Raw genomic sequence first — 17,832 nt, forward strand, 5'->3', positions numbered from 1 at the left:
AGAGTAGAAGTATTGTTTATGACTGTGGGGTGTACAGCCAGGACACACAAAAAGGTACACATCGGGTATAAGCCCTCATCCATCACAGATCGACACTCACCAACTAGGAAGCTGTTCAGAAGTTAGGATTTACACAGTATGAACAGAATTAAACATAGCAATACAAGTCATACAAGTCAGGCTTCTTCATAAAACTAGAGTTTATCGCTCCACACGCCACTACCTTCATATTGCAGATAAGCTTATATCACGCTTAAAAGAAATACGTCAACCGTAGAAGATATCAGACGACCACCTCCACAATATTCAATTACACTGCATCAAATACTGCAGAGTCATTTGCTTTAAAATCTCCATAGCAACTAATTCTAATTAATTTATAATTTGTTGACTCGAAACAAGACACAAACATGCTCGAGGTCACAACAAGAATAGAAATTGAAACCTACATAAACAGCCATTTGCATTCGCATTGTAAATAGCTGCGAATAATGTTATCAATATATTTCAATTATCCATATAAATCAAGCCTCGAAACTAGTATTTACCATTTGTGCACCAGCAATAAAGACTATGATCATACAACGTCTATATTAAGACAGAAAAAAAAAGAATCCGTTGAAGAAAATTATTAACTAATGAAGAAATAAATTAACTCCACTGAAGACTATGAACGGATAAAATTATTTTCCACATATAATATACGGGAAACCAGCACCCTATTTTTCCCTACAGTGCTAACAGCAGAAAGAGAACGCTTCTCAGTTGCGGTAAGTGACTTGCCAGTAATTGTAGAATACCTATGATGATGATGATGATATACGGTCAGAATGCAATCCCTATTGTGAGCTCACTACACCTTTATTCACAAGGCACCACCCAACTGCCTCGAGGATACATCTGTACTCCTACTAGTAATACATCAAGGCATGATGCACACAAAATAAAGGTGTTCCAAACATTAGAGTACAAAGCTCACAGCGGATATATACTTTACTAGCCACTACCATAATGGACTTCCTAAAAAGGTAGGTTTTAATTTTCAAAAGAAAATTAGCATATAGTCCCGTTTTAAAAAGAAAATTTCTCGATATTTGATGAATGTACATTTCTATTTTTTAACAAACATCCAAACATAGACTACTGGGATCATAGGGTTGCAGAAATCGGTCATACTGAAAGATACCATCCCTGCAACCTCGTGGAATTCAGGAAAACTTTGGTAAAAGCTGTGAAGGCCACCAAATTTGAACCCGTACGGAACCCTGCGATTGCGAAGGAAAATTATTAATCACTAGCCTATGCGTATGTTCATATGGTAAATTTTAAAAACCCCGAACGTCTGAACTGACTCATACAATGGATGAGTCAAGCATGATGAAATTCAGACGTAGCGTATTTCCGGTGCATTCTAAACAAATAGTAATAATTTGTCCTGATTTATAAATATTGTAATGAAAGAGGAAAATGCCACTTTTGTTTAAATTTCCCAAAATTAAAGAATGAATGAATGAGAGATAAGAAAATACAGAGAAATATAAGCTAGACAATCACTGTTTGGAATTAAAAATGTGATTTTTTGGAACCTGAAACTTCTGTTGAAAGCTAAGAGACAGAATTAACCGCTTCCCGGATTAACCCGAGGGATAACGTGTAAAACTGAATTAACCCGAGTTATTACTTTTTTTTTTAACATTCTTGTCTGGATTAACCCGAAAAATTGCGTCACGATAAAGAAAAGTAAACGGAGCAATGTTTACACGTGAATCAACCGCCTTTTTTTTCTTATCTTGATTCAACACCACTGGGCAGTATATTACTCCCATAAAAGTGTCATTTTTTTTCAGTGTTATCGCTACAAAGGAGCTGTTCGCTAGTTTCTTTTCTTTCCTTCTGAAGAAGTTTTGTATATACATTACAACTCTATTGTTGAGTACATTTTGCAAACAATGAGCAGTGGTGAAGGAAATTTCAGTGTTGTTAGTGTAAATACAAATAGTAGTAGTGACAGTGAATTCGCTACAGATATTTTTGTTTTTATTTTAAAATTTCCAATTTGTACGAAGGTAAATAAAAATGTAAACGTAGTTTATAAATTACGCTGAGGACGAAACAGAGGAACTGGCACAATGAAAGTCAACATGAGCTACGTGTTAACAATTTTCTGGTGTGGTTACAGCGTAATTCAAAAATTATCTATACTTCTTTATTTCAACTCATATTACTACTAACTCTTACATTGCATTTGCTTCTATTAAATGAAAATAGCGTATATTATGACAATATAGCCATTATATTATGACATAAAGAACAGTATATGAATAAATATAGCATATTTTCAGCGTATATTTTCTTTCTCAGTGCCCGAAATAATTCGGGATAATCCAGAAGAAATGTAACTTTTTTTTGATAGCACCATAGTATTATTACAAGGAACTTTTGCTTTGTTTCTGTTCAGTAATAAGTAGATAAGGTGCTTCTGAATAGAACATATCCTTTTAGAGCGCAAATTCATTCTACTCTTACATTTCTTGTATTTTGAACTACGCCTAAAATAACTCGGGATAATCCAGAAGGAGTCTTTTGAGGAACTATAACTTTCGAAATTTGGTTCTGAATGACAATTAACATAGAACATGAGAGGTTGTATTTATGACAGATTTAAAATATGAAATAAAAAATATGACTTTTTTGGGACATTCTTCTGCAAAAATGTAGACCGGGAAGCGGTTAACTGATTCATTGGGCGCAGCTATACTATCCAATAACTAAAAACATCTGCCGATAGGCGTAACCTCTGTCATAAAGCAGATCCCAACTCCTTATCCTCAGTTCCATACACGAAAACCAAGATGGTACCTAAGACTTTCATTTGCCGACTGTTATTGGTTGTTAAAGATTCCAGCGTACAATGGCCTCGCAGGCTGTTTCTCAAAAGTTGGTAGATAAATAAAACAAACCAGAACGTGTACACAACTCAGCTGAAAGTAAAAATGGTCAACAAAGCGTATCAACTGCACAAGGTTGTCTTCGGACACTTTCCGCTCCTGATTCTTGTTCTGCAGTTCTTAGCACACTGCTCTGTCGCTGCAAATCATGAGGCAATTAACACTTTATTCGACCAAACCATTGAAATGAAAGACAGTAGTCTGGCTTCCTTTGGAATCATAGGATATTAAAATCATTACATCAACTTTTCAAAACAGAAATTACATATATAAGGACGTTAAAAGTTACTCCTCCAAAACCGCTGTTTTCCACACTATAGTCCGCGTCACTCGAATTGGCATGTGGCATCAGCCAATTAGCTTGCAGTGCCTTCAGGGAGGAATCTAATCGTTCACAATTGATTTTGTTCGTATTTGTGGACAATTATGAATGATTGGATTCCTCCCTGAAGGTTTAGTAACAGGGCACTGTGAGCTAATCGACTGATGCCACAAGCCAATTCGGGTGAAGCGGACTACAATGAAATGTACAGTTCTGTTAAAAAAAAAAAAAAAAGTATTCTATGCGTATGAATCTATGAAACAACTGTTAATCCTTATCAGAGTTCGTCTTTATATATATATATATATAAACTTTTTAAGTTTTCCAAAAATAACAGAAATGTTCGCCCCCTTTGGCTCTTTACGACCTCTTAACTGAACTTTCTATCTCTGTTTTCCTACAACAGAATCCAAAACTGCCTATTGATATATACAACACTTTGAGATATAAGTTGTATGATCAAAGGATGCAGTATGTTAAATTGAGTTCAATCAAACCACCCACGAGTATTGCCTTCTAACGTTCGAGTACCCTGATCACCTTTTAAGTGCTTCAAACTTATGCATCTTGCTATCTGGCATTCTTAGATCGCTTTAATTCAAATTTACAAACAAGAACAACACATTTTAAAGAGTTTTGATTCTATAAATGCGAATCAATACTTCTCTGATTTGTGGTTCCACGTATAATGATCTCTTCAAACAAGTACGCCCTAGTAAATTAAAAGCTTAACGTTCCTAGTTATGCCTTTTAAGGCTAAAGAGGACGGGTAATTCATGAAAGTGAACGACAGTGAAATTAATTTTTCCTGCTCTCCTATCGGGAATCGAATCTGGGACATGCACCAAAGACACAGCTGATAGCCATTAGACCAATGGGAAGGGATCCTGACTAACAGAAATTTAAAATTTACAATTATCAGCAAATGATAATGCATTGGAATAAAATGTAACTATTGTGAATGTTAATCTTTTGACTAGAGTATTCTCGCACCAATTAGTAGATTTACAAAGCATGAAACTACAAACTACTCGTAGAAGCTTGTGCATTACTGTGGTTTTCCCAGTGAAACAAACGCTTAATCTTTAAGTATTGCGTTTTTTCAACTCTTTATTGTTCAGAATACAGTGATAAAGCGAGTTTTTCATCTTGGAATGGGCAAAATTTGTTTCTTGAATTAAGAGCCTGAGATACTAAAAATAATACAAAATTTACCGCTTTTCTTTTGCTTGTTTTTCCCAAGTGAAGAAGATAATGACATGCAACTTAATCATAGATAATATTATTCCACAACAGAAAATATGAACCTGGAGAATTTTCAGCGTTGTCACCCATAGAAATCACAGTGTTGCCAGAATAATATTTCTCCCAAAATCTAAGTTAAGGCAGCGACTAGAAAAACGAACTCGACTGCATTTGATTACGTATCATGTTGTGTTGGAATTCTGTGAACAACTGTTTAAATGATATTATTATTTAATTCTAATAATTGTATGTTAAAACCATCTTGTTTATTACAAACTAAATACAACTACTATTAAAAAAATCCTCTTTAAATGTCTTTTTTTAGCTCTCGTATCTGTACAGGCACTTTTAAAAAAATGCAAAAGCGCTTGTCAACGAAACGAACATCTCATGTGTTACACAGGCACAGCTTTCCTATTACCCTATCAAAAGTATGGTGAGAGTTGACCTTTCGTTGGCAGATATATACTAAGCGAAACATATCACTCAAGCGTAAGATAAGAAAATATGTTTCGTAGATTCGTGGGCAATACAAGAATTAACAGATTTTTTAAAAAATAATAGAACTCCGTGAAGACAAAAATAGCTTTAAACGAAGCGAAATAATATTTTCACATTAAATGGAACGAAAATAAATAAGACTGTTTTCGGACACCCTTTCTGATTTTAAAAGTTTGCAGAAGCTGTTCTTGCTCTACCATACACTACATTAAAATGATGTTACGTTTAACATCATCTGTCATCACTTAGTAAACATTGCAAGACATATCGTAACAATGCCTACAACTCATCCTCAAATAACAAATCTCTCCAACACAGCAGTCTATACATAAACTTTATCCCACCCATCGAACACAAATACCAACCTAACACAAATATATATAAAAACAATTATTTTGATATTATTACAGAAAATAAGGGAGAACGGTACCTCAATAATAAACCTATCATCTCTTGTGTAAAGATCATTGGTTTGACCCCGGGTCACATGAGCGTGGTACATAAAAATCCACATTTAAGGATTTGTCAATGTTCACCCGACTGCTCTGCAATTTCATTCTTGTGATCTTTCCTTCCTTATAGTTTACCTGCAGTTATCTTTCGTCTTCTTTGGCGTACACGGCATAAAAGGGTGAGCATTAAGATTTTTCTTTCATTTTCCAAAGGGAATGTAATAACAAAATGCTTAATAAAAGTAAATTTATGTACTATCACCCTTATCCAATCGTTGCTCCCATATGGACTATCGCGACACAAGGATAGTCACACGCACAGAACTACAAATTAATTGTCAATGCAAGTGCCGACAATAAAGGACGCAGCTTCAGTAAGTACAGTAAAATCACCTTCTTTGTTCAAACTACAAGAGTGATTCCAGCGACACGTGTGGAAGAACACCAATGATCTTGACTGAAATGGCACCTTTCCAACACGAGCTTGGCACAACTGACGAAACTGAGGGAAAATCCTGTGAACAACGAAGAACAATTTTCAATGCCAGGAGAATAAACAATTATTTAAGCACGATAGCTCAATTGGTATATAGTAAAATAGCTGGGTTCTATTGTAATTTAAGGCATACGTGGTTCTATTTGTTCAGTTTATAGTCCTCCCACAGTTCATGCATTTAAATAGCTCCGGTTCTAGTTATCATAGAAGTTCCTTCACAATTTGTTAATGAATTTACTCTGCTCTTTATTATTAGTGTTCCTATGACAACATGTGAAATGAAAATCGTGATAAAGTTGTCTCCCAATAATTTTGTGTGTTTCCCATGAACGATGTTACATCCATTTACAGAAAAGGAGGAAAGTACCTAAGGTAGAGATAAGGGAAGATTTAATCGTGAAATATATATTTCTCACATCAAGGATTTTTGTAACGTCACCTAGGCACCCGAATGGATTTCTTTCACTATGTTGCTATTTGAAAAAGGAAATTAAATATCATAAATGAATGATGAATTTGAATTATGATATATTGTTTAACTTGTACTGTTGTTAGTTTAACGTCCTACGTTTATGTATCAAGCCGAGCGGAAGGGAGACTGTGATGATAAAATGGATAATAATGGTGGAATGAATAAGAAACCCACACACAGTGTTCTCCAACACAAAGTTCACTCAGTATCTGTTGGGGCCAAACCAGGAACCACACGTACAAGGCGAAAGCACTCTACCACTGAGCTACAGCGGCCCTGAGTTTGTGTATTTTTATTAGCGAAAGCTTTGTTCTCGTTAGAATAATTTTAGCCTATGTACTTCTGTCGTAATGGTTGATGACAATATTAAAGCACAAGATAAATTGTTTCAAAACAGATATATATAATTCTTCATTTAACGGTTAGTACTTAATTGTGTACTGGATATTGTTGTTCCCACTCAGTGCGCCTATCACTGGGATTTTTACGTATTCAAATCATCTGTAATCGAAACATTGAATTGTGTATGCCATAAATTATAACTCTCCATCAGTAACACGGATGTCTAGGAAAATAGTCTCAAACTTTCACATTTCATACAAAGAGTGAATCGCAACCTGTGACAAGAGTGATGTACTTACAGCATAATGTAACAGTTCTTCCCCTAGCATTTTGCATATAGCTTTCTTGCATGAATGATGGGGTCTTATAGTCCCTTTTAGCAGTGCGATTATATACGATGAGGACCTAGAGCTTAAAGTGGAATACGAACCATTAGTACTACTTCTTTTACCTCCTGTGGTTTCTGTTGGTTTACAAAGCAGAGATAAACGATCTCCAAACACCAAAATAAGATTTAATAAAATATGAATATGTTCACGCTTTGTTCTTCGATGCCTTATTTCTGTGCGTACAACTGTATATGCTCTAACGTACAGTGCTTTCCCATACATTCCATGCAAATGTATCACGTAAGTTATCTCTTATGTTTATCTAATGCAACGTAATATATGCTAAATCATGGTAAGATGCAAACTAAAACAATCTTTAGTATTCTGTCAAAACAGAAGCAATCTTTTCAATTCCCACTAGAAACCAAAACCTGTTGATATAGTACTGCACAAATATTCTACAAAACAATCACAGCAGAGATCAAATGTAGGCTTAACTAAGACAAAATGACCTCCCTGGAACGCCCATCAATCGACTCATAACCATTAAAGCTACACTACAAATAGTTTAACTTAATAAGTAACGTGTAACTCGAGAAGAGTACAACAACAATGTAAAGAAAAGACTGATCAAGCTTAATCAACACTAGAACATTCCTAGGATAGGTTAAGCACCGCCGCAATTACTTACGTCAAGGTAAACCAAACATAACCTATTCTAAACTAATCTGAACCGAACCTAATTTACCTAATGTGTGCTTTATAAGCTAGTGGGGGTTAGAGAAAGTCATACCCACCTCGAAAATGAACAGAGATAGACCATACCAGTATAAATAACCTGAGCAAACACGGTAACGATTTTTAAATTTAAAAACATGTTTTATGTTACGAGTTTAGTTAAGTTTCAAAATTTATCTAGGCCTAATACCCAACATGCAAAGCATCAAACTAAAAAGGACGAATATCAATCACGTCTAGTTTCACTAACTTATGGCCTATGAAACCCGAAGGTTCAGTGCCGCGTTCACAAAAGCTCTACACTGACTTCTATCCTTAGCCAACTGGATCCAGTTTCTACTTAGGATTCCTATTTCTCAGAGATCCATTTTAATATTGTCCTCCCATTTGCGCCTAGGTCTTCCTAATGGTCGTTTTCCGGTTGGTCTTCTAGTTAAGACTTTGAAAGCGTTCCTTTCTTCCATCCTGACTACATGACCTGCCCACCTGAGCCTCCTAGACTTGATGACCCTATCAATGTTTGGTAAACCGTATAAATCATGCAGTTCCTCGTTATGAAATTTCTGCCATTCCACATTTCCGTTCCTATTGGTTCCGAATATTCGTCTTAGCATCTTCTTCTCAAATGCTTTCAATTCATGTTCTTCCTTCCGAGTAAGCGACCAAGTTTCGCAACCACACAGAGCAACAGACATGGCAATCGTTTTATATATTTTAATCTTCAAATTCCTCGACAGAATTTGCGACAACAAGAGATTTTGAACTGAATAATAACACGAATTCCCTGCTTTCAGTCATCATTTAATTTCTTCGTGAATATGGTTTTCGTCTAGTCTCCCTACACTTCCACGAATATATGGGCACAGCTTATAACTGAACCCCAAACCAAAAAAGGGCTAACTTTACAATGCCCTCTCCGGTTGGTATCCTTATGCAGAAACAAGGAATCACACTCTATTAACAAAATAAGTCCAAACTTCCCTAACCCGACCCGACCCTACCCTACCTATTTATCCCTACTTTACTCTACCCTACCCTACTTATATCTACTTTTACTATAATACACCCTCTTAAAGGGGACGTACAGTACTTATTGATGCACAGCTGGAGCGAGTATTATAAAGTTTACCCCACTCCCAAAAAAATGTAAAAACGATCTCATTTCAGAAGGAACCTTCCGCCACATGAACGACCGTCTTCGGAACTTATACCTCATTTTTTACAATATACAGAATTCCTTATTGCACACGAAGGCAGTAACATTTGGTTAGTTTACACACGCAAATCATGTAAAAAAAAAATATATATCGGATTGAGTATAGCCCGCTCCCCCCAGTGATTTTTAACGAATCATAGTGATTCTAACGATTCATACTAGTTCATAATGAATCGGAATCGCATGTTATAAAGATTTAAGATGTAAATCTTATGGTAAGGAAGCTTTAGTATAAATAGTAGTAGTAGTTAGTAGCAATAGTAGTAGTAGTGGTGGTAGTAAGTAGCAATAGTAGTAGTAGTAGTAGTAGGAACGGGTTAGAAGCCCCGCAGGGGTTGGTTGGGTTCTGTTCTCGATAGTAGTAGTAGTAGTAGTAGCAACAGTAATAGTAGTGACTTCCAGTTCCGGTGAGAAAGAACTGGGGGGAGCGGGCTATACACAAGCCAAAATATATACTGGCTACTACCTAATACCGACATACTATTTGTGTCACTTTTTGTTTACTATATTTTTGTATTACTTGTAAGAGAAAGAACCGAGATATAAATCCCAGGATTTGTGCTGGGAGTTCCAAAAAAGGCAATCCAACACACGAGCGACATCACAAAACAATGTCATTCACGGTCCATAAATACTTCAGGGTACGTGAACATACAACTTATGGTTGCTTTTTGAAAATATGTAAACATAACATTAAGTAACCAATTAAAATATTCATAATGCTAACAACATACGATCTCTTGTTTACAACTGTAGGCGTAAACATCGACTATAATATAACAAACAGTACATTAAACAACACTCAACTTGATTTCTTTATCTTCTTCCATGACATATATTATGTAAATATCTTTATTACACATTTGCAGAAACAGATGTAAATTTACAACGAGTAAAACCACCTGTCCAGTACTAAATTTTAATTTGCAACATGACTAGCACGTTGACTTTATTGCTTATAACAACTTTAAGAAAACATGCTTTTCCTCACCTTAGGCTGCCTGCTCTTGTTCGGTACTCCAGTTTAAATTATTTCGGACACTTCTTGGTTATAAAATGATCACAGATCAGTACGAATGCACATCACGCTCTTCACACTACCTTATCTACTCTATAGAGATCACTCAGGGGCCTCCGAAACCTATGCACTTCCCATACAACACCCAACTCTAAGGAAGGACAGACGGCGACGCACTTCATCTGCGCAGCGCATATTGTAATCCATAGAGGGCGTTGTAAGTGTGACTAAATATCTGAACATCAATACGCACATGTTAGCGCACAAGTTCATTTATCTCAGAATATAAATGTCAACTTCGGATACATGCACTCAACACATTTTATTAAGAAACTCAAAGTGTATATAAAAAGAATTTAAAAAAAGCATTAAATGCCAATACGATTGGAGGTTGAATAGCAGAGCTTAACTTAAGTACTTTTAAAGTACAAATACCATACATCAACAGAAAAGTTATCATCAAAATTTATCAAAACCACATATGAAGGTGATCGAAATGAAGAAAGTGGGAAAACCTGGAAAATATCGAGAAAACTCACGCAAAAGGTGTTTGTCCACCTCAAAGAAGTTCACTAGGCGAAAGCTGGGAATAGAATAGGGTTGATCAAAATTATCGAATGCCGGACTTCACATAAACAAAACAGCACACAAATAGTCAATAACACAAAAATAAGTAATGTGCCCAATTCAGTGAAAATATCTACTATAAGGGGCCCTAGAAATAATATTTATTCTTGTGGCTTTGAGATATTTTCCAGAGGGCCCACAAAAACTAAAAGAAAGATGGAAAGAAGGGGCTTATTTTCGAATTTTGTAGGGGATGCAAATATTAATGCTTTCACCCAGAAAAAAATCTACGTTACGGCGCTAACTTATTCATATTTTTGCAAAACAATTTTAGTAAAGATTTTCTTTAAAATCAAGAAGGGTGACTTTTCTCCGCCATTGGGAAACTCATACTAGTTTTTAAAGGCAAAACACGAAACAAATATAAATTTAATGAAATACCATCAAACATGGCAGAAAATAATAAAAAAAAGTCGGATATTTCTGGTAAAAGCTGGACGGATGGCAAAATTAGCTGACAGATGGGGCAGTGACTACCTTTGCCAGAGGTGAGCCATCTACGACTGAGCCACTCTGGCCGGAACCAGGGGCGATCGCCCCCACAGAAAAGGAAACGTTTTTTATTTTATATATAAATAAAATATATAGTTTATTTTTTGACGCTCTTAAAAATAGCTCTAAGTAGCAGTATTACAACCCACCGGCCCCTCCGCAGAAGTCCGTCCTGGATCCGCCCCTGGCCGGAACTGTATATGAACTAAGTTAAATAGCTTTAAATAATCTGTAGTTATAAAGTTCTTTCTTTATATTTAATCCATTAATTTAGATTATTGTCTTCAAAATATCTTGAGGTTTCCTTGCACTCTACACGGTGGATTCGATCAGGCTCTCTTCAGAACATTTTGTTGCGGGAGATAAGGTCAGAATGTGAGTGGACTGCAACAGGACTCTATTTGCTAAGGGACATCCCTGCACAACAGCAAGACGTAATCGCAATTTATTTCTTCTTGACTCCAGGAGGGAAAGGGGGTCCGATATTCAATATTATGCAAGCTAGCTTCTTCCACTGAACAGTAAGCATTTGTATAGGCCTACCTAACTGTCCCACCATAACTCTCGCAAAATTTATCAAATTTTAATTAAGATTCGCGTGCGCTATGTTTAAAGTGTTTTTTTGAACAGCAGCACCATTTTTGTTTCTTAGCTCATTCATTTATATTGCGAATTATTTTTCTATTTTCTATGAAATAAAGTGAAATTGTAATTCTTTGAGTTTTCTGTTTCCTATCTCAAATCTATCTATGTCGCTTATTTTGTTACCAGTATGTAATAAGCTGGTTTCGCAAAGCAAGAAACATTTAGAGTTGGAGGAGAACGAACTAAAATTGCAGTTCGTTTGAAACACAGAGTAATAATTCCCCGTATAAATCAATGGGATAAAAAAAATAAAGATGGCGATGATACTCAACAGAGTTAAATGCAAAAATGGATTATTTTCTTCCTCTTAAAACATACTGTATTCGCAATTGCATAATTTTAAGCAGTGTAGTGAACTTTACCAACGAATTCCATATCTGTGTTTTTAAGTAGTATAGAGCAACTTCTACCTGTGATTTTTGTATTTCCGAAGTAGTTTGAGATATGTTGCTGTATTCAGCTTCATCATCTTTACAACTCATAAAAACTTTCTGTGTAATTGGATATGATATTTATCTCGGCAGATTTTCGAAACAAAGAGTTTCCTGAAAAGCAAAACTAGTGCCGGCTGCACGTGGCAGAAAACGCTTAAAGAAAAAAAAAAAAAAGACATTTGGCAAAAGGTGGACGCCTGGCAACCTTGCTAGAATAGAACGCATCTTAGCTCGCCCCAAGTGAGCCTTTTAATGTGCAAACACTATGGGCATGGGTTTTCCCGGGATTCTCCCGTTCCGTCCCATTTTCATCATTCCACAATTTTGTTCATTCTAGTCATTACTGCCTCCTTTAGCTTACACGGCATAATCGTGGAACGTAAAACTAAAGTATTTCACTCAATTCTTTCAGTGTTTTTTTAAAATATATATTTCTTATAGAATGGAAGACAGAACGGTAAGGTTCTAAATATTATAAAAAGGTATTCAAAGCTATTAATCTCTTAAAAGATTAGATACATATTAGAGAGATGAAATTTGATATTTAATCCCCTCCAATAGAAGCAGGCATCTATCATACTATGCTTTCTTGCTTCCATTTCTTAAATTGAAAACAAATGGTATGTTTTCTCTTATATAGGCAGGGGTGCCCACAAGGGGGGGCTATGACGCAAACTGCGTCATTGAAATATTTGGGGGGTTAAAAATCTATATAAATATGTTTGAGGGGGTGTAAAAATTAATCGAAAAGTTTTTTTTTTCATGGAAGAACACCTACGGATAGACAATTGAGGGGGGGGTGCGTCATGGACATATATATCAAAATAACCATACTGAATACTCAAAGTGAAATAATAAACTAAAAATAACCTAACTTAATATCTTAATCTACTGTACGCTAGTTGGCAATATTTTAAGTTACAATCATTTAGACAGTACCGTGAACGTGGCTAATACTTAAAGCTTTTCTTCGATACCTATTTCTAAAATTTGAAATCATCCGACCGCGAATATTTCATTTTTTTTTCACTGGAGAGTTCTTTTATTTCAGTTTCACATTGTTTTCATTTACTTATTTCATCTAACTAATAATTCATACTTTTTGTGATATTTGGCTTCCACCTTGATTGAGGGTTCAATGAATTAATGGTTTGATAACTTACGCAATTTACTTTCCATGTATTGTATGGAGCGAATTTTAGACAGGTGTTGGAGCCTGAACTAATGAGAAAGCATGATATCTTAATCACGCTCGACTCTAGCCATAGGAGCTAAATACATGGTTCTGATTGGTTGCAATTCCGTTTCTCGCCACGTAGCATACATATGGCATAAATCAAACACCAACTGCTATCTCTCCTCGTGGCCGAGCACGTTAGCACACAGACTAATAATAAAAAACGCTTTTGATGTGGTTTGAAACCGGACCCAAGAAAAGCTTTACTTATTATTTTTTTATAATTTTAATAACACTTTTATCATTAAAATATGACAAAAAATTATTATAGGCCTACTCATTTGTCCTTGTATGTAATATATAATGCACGAAAAGTTATTTATTTACGTTAAGAAACACAACTGACCGAGCGTCAGCGAGCGAAGGGGGTTAGAAGCTCTGCAATTTCATTTTGTTCCACCTTGGCCCCAATGATAATACCACGTGACATTACGTCACACTCGGGTGGTGCAACTTCCATGTAAATCTAACCTCACTCGCTTCCTTGTGACCAACTCAAAAGAATTGGCTAGGGTGGGGCGTGAAAAATGTCCTTCGGGATAATCTTATTTCTCCTTTCTGAACCAGTGAAAGAAATGGGAAAATACAGTGTATTATTAATTATATACATAGCAGATAGTTCATCTGCTTTGTGTTTACGTAGTGCATTTCTCGATCTAAAAGAAAGTAAATATCTTAAAATCTATTTCCTTTGAAATCCGAATACTAGCACTTACTTTATTTGCTCATATTTATATTTTCGGCAAATCGTTTTGTTAGTTGTACTATTTTACCCTGAGAAAAATCCGTTATCCGGACAGCGGTATATTGTACAAATATACGGAATCTTTATGTTTACAACATAAATCAGTACGTAGCATACGTTATCCATATGCTACGTAGTTTTCCTGCTTAGATGTTACATCATGCCCTTGCAGGATGTATGACATCTAACAGTCTTCTGTATATTACATACATATGCGCAGGGCCGGATCCAGGATTGTCTGAAGGGTGCATTAATAACTACCAAAATAACTAGTCACACTGAAAGTCTTCAAAGTAACATGTGACAATATTCTTTACCCCTGACAACACTGATGCATAGAACGGAGGAAAGTATTTTTAAAAAGGTCGCAAGTGTTATGTAGAAAAAAAATGTTCTTCTCTCCTCTTGGCTTCTGTTTTCTTCCCTACTTGACAAATGCTATGTTTTGCTAGCTACATCCTTTTCCTTCAGCCTTCAGAAAATCGACTTAAACTATTACTTTTGCAAAACTCTGCTTTCTTTTAAGCCCCAAACGGAAACAAGATGGCAGAAAGTTTCGGAAAGTACTACTATTTACACAGCTAACTTCTCATTTTAGATAGTGTATATTTACAACGAAGCGGGGATGCACGTGCACCTTTGCACCACGTAAATCCGGCAATGCATATGCATACTTTACATACGTCAACTATATGTTACATACGTCCATCGGTATGTGAGATGCTGACCGCCTATATAAAATTGTTTTTTCGTTTATTAGGAACACTTATACGGAAAGTACGTATAAAATGTACTTTTTCAGTTATACGTTTGGTGTACGTTAAGTTTAAAAACTACAAGATTTATACATGTAACCTACTTTTTTACGTATGCCACATACGTTTTTTCTCAGTGTAATTTTGTTTATTTACGATACCTATATAATAAAAGTTACAAAATTAACATGGATATTTGCTACTTTAAAAAATAATAAAAATTTCATAGTGTGTTCTGTTTCTTATTGTCTTAGAGAAGTATATAATATTTATACCTTACAATCATGGTTAGTTACTCTTACATTAATTTATATTTACAAACCTTATAATTTCCAAAGCATACTGCTAGCTTCACCTCATTCATAAAATAATATTTCCATCTTACTTATTATAAACTCATTTACATGTAATAGCAATGCAGTAAAACGATAAAAACACAACACATATTTTTCATTCATCTCAAATTTTATGCGGTTTGTTATGAAGTAATTCTACAAGAAATATCTACAACTGTAATTTGTCTTTGTTTCATACATAACAAATTTTAGCAGAAAATAATTACCAATTACTCAAACATTTTCGTTAGTTTTTTCAAGATGGTGGACTTAGTTTCTTAAAAAGGCAAACTATCGTTATGGAAGCTGGTAGATGGCGTCTTTTACATAGAGGGTGGGTTATTTACCTTGATAGGCGCCGCGGTGGCTCAGTAGTTGCCCACCCCGCTGGTCTAGTAAGTAGCACGTGTACCTTTGGTACACGGAGTCTCGGCTTCGATTCCCGGTGGGAGAGCTTTTGGAATTTTAACTATCCTCGAAATTTCTGTGTTGGTGTCTCTATCGTTCTATATTAATAGGAAAACGAGTTAAGCGAGCAAAACAAGTAAAAACCTAGTAACGAGTAGTTGGCAAGTTAATGAGGCAAGTTCGGTGAATCAGTTACTTTTAAAAAAGAGTGATAGAGCGTTCACCTCTGATGCATGGGGTCCTTGGCTCGATCCCAGCTCGCGCCAAGTGAGCTTTATGGTGAACAAATACCGGGCAGGGTTGGATTTTCTCGGGCTTCTCACATTTTCTTCATTCCACCATTTCATTCATTCTCATCATCACCGTCTCCTTTAGCCTAGCCGGCATAAACATGGGACGAAAAACTTCACTTCATTTGATTTTATTTACCTTAATATGCCTTTGTAACTTTTAAATCAATGAACAAAAAAACGTTTAAACTTTGTACCATACAAACGTTGGCACGGGGAGACTGCCTGGCATGCTCCGTCACACAGCAGGGTTAACCGTGTTGCCAACTCACATAAAATTGTATTTTTTTAAATAGCACTATGTCAGATTATTACATATTTAAAATTTCCATTTAAAACAAAAAACATAATACCACATGCCATTCAGTGTTACAAACTAAAGATGATACAATACAACAAACGTAATATTTTGGTGCCTTCTACAGCAGTAATAACGCAAATTATTCAGCCAAGGCAATGCACATTTGAAATACTTTAGTGTCTAAGATGGCTTTCGAATGAATACAAACAAAATTACAAGAGACTGAAAATTTGACTTTTTCAAAAGGCTTTATTTCAAATAACTGCTAAGATAAATACCTTATCCAATTACATGGATCATTTCAATAGGTGTCAAGATGACAATGCCGTTTAAAGCAATTTGATATCCCAAACCGTTCTGCATATATGAAAAAGTGTTAAAGTTTGTAACACTGCTTAAAATTATGTTATTCTGAAAATATATTATAATCATATCTATTAAAAATTATTGTCGTAATGTCATAAAAGGGAAGTAAATCAAAAATTGTTTCAAAAAATTCCCACAAATAGGTATGTGCCATTTTAAGCAATATATCAAATGTTATTTTTTTTCTTACCTCCCGAATGGTTTTAGATTTCAAATTACTGTAACCGGTTTTCTTATATTTATATAGTATATTGAAAACCATGTACGTAATTGGATTTGATACTTATCTAAAAACACCTTTGAAAAAATAAAATTTCAATTCCCTGTAACTCTGTTTCTACTTGTTCGAAATACGTCATTTGTTGATCGCAGTATTCGACAATTTAGAACTTTGGATGAGCCGGGTACTTTACCCTATTTCACTTGCGTTATTATTGTTGTATATACAAGATATCAAAATTTGTTTGTTCTTCTATATTTTTGATACTGTAGAATTCTTAGTTACAGCACTGTTTGATAAATATAGTAACACTTGTTTTCGTTTCACATGTTGAATTAAAATATGTAACAAATTGACATAAAGCCATTTGAAAAAAAATATGGTAATGTTGAGTTGGCAATACTGTTAAATCTGTTGTATCACAGAGTATAGCAAACAATGACCCCATGCCAACATTTGTAGAGTGCAATGAACGTTTTTTGTTCATTAGTTTAAAATTTACAAGGGCATATACATGAACCGCGAAAACTCGAAAAATCACGTTTCAAAACGCCCTGGCTTAGAAACTATAGGACCTATCCTAAGCGGTTTAAGGAATTACACAGTAACTGATATACGCTGTATCTAAATATCAATGCTTCACCATCCTCCGTTATCGGCGAAACGAACTGTAGAAAACAAGTTGAGGTGTAAGGATACTGCTTCAAGTACTAATGGTGCGTTCGTTTCGCTGGTACCGGTGAATTCTGAAACATGGATATTTAGACAGAACGCATACTAGTCCCTGTGTAATTCCCTAAACCGCTTGGAATAGGCCCTATAGTTTCTAAGCCAGGGCGTTTTGAAACGTTATTTTTCGAATATTGGGCGGTTCATAACTCTGAAAGGAGACGTTTTT

General features: G+C 35.3%; 1 protein-coding gene across 1 annotated transcript in view; it reads right to left on the minus strand.

Annotated features, from left to right (window-relative positions):
• Nucleotides 1-10,251, minus strand: part of LOC145669037 (uncharacterized) — a 265,385-nt gene extending 255,134 nt beyond the window's left edge. The window contains exon 1 of the mRNA XM_081737386.1: nt 10,053-10,251. The gene's annotated coding sequence lies outside the window, so the exon portion shown is untranslated. The remainder of the gene's footprint in view (nt 1-10,052) is intronic.
• Nucleotides 10,252-17,832: the final 7,581 nt, after the last annotated feature.

The sequence above is a fragment of the Thermobia domestica genome, chromosome 13 (assembly GCF_964235325.1).
Source record: "Thermobia domestica chromosome 13, izTheDome1.hap1.1, whole genome shotgun sequence".
Lineage (NCBI taxonomy): Eukaryota > Metazoa > Arthropoda > Insecta > Zygentoma > Lepismatidae > Thermobia > Thermobia domestica.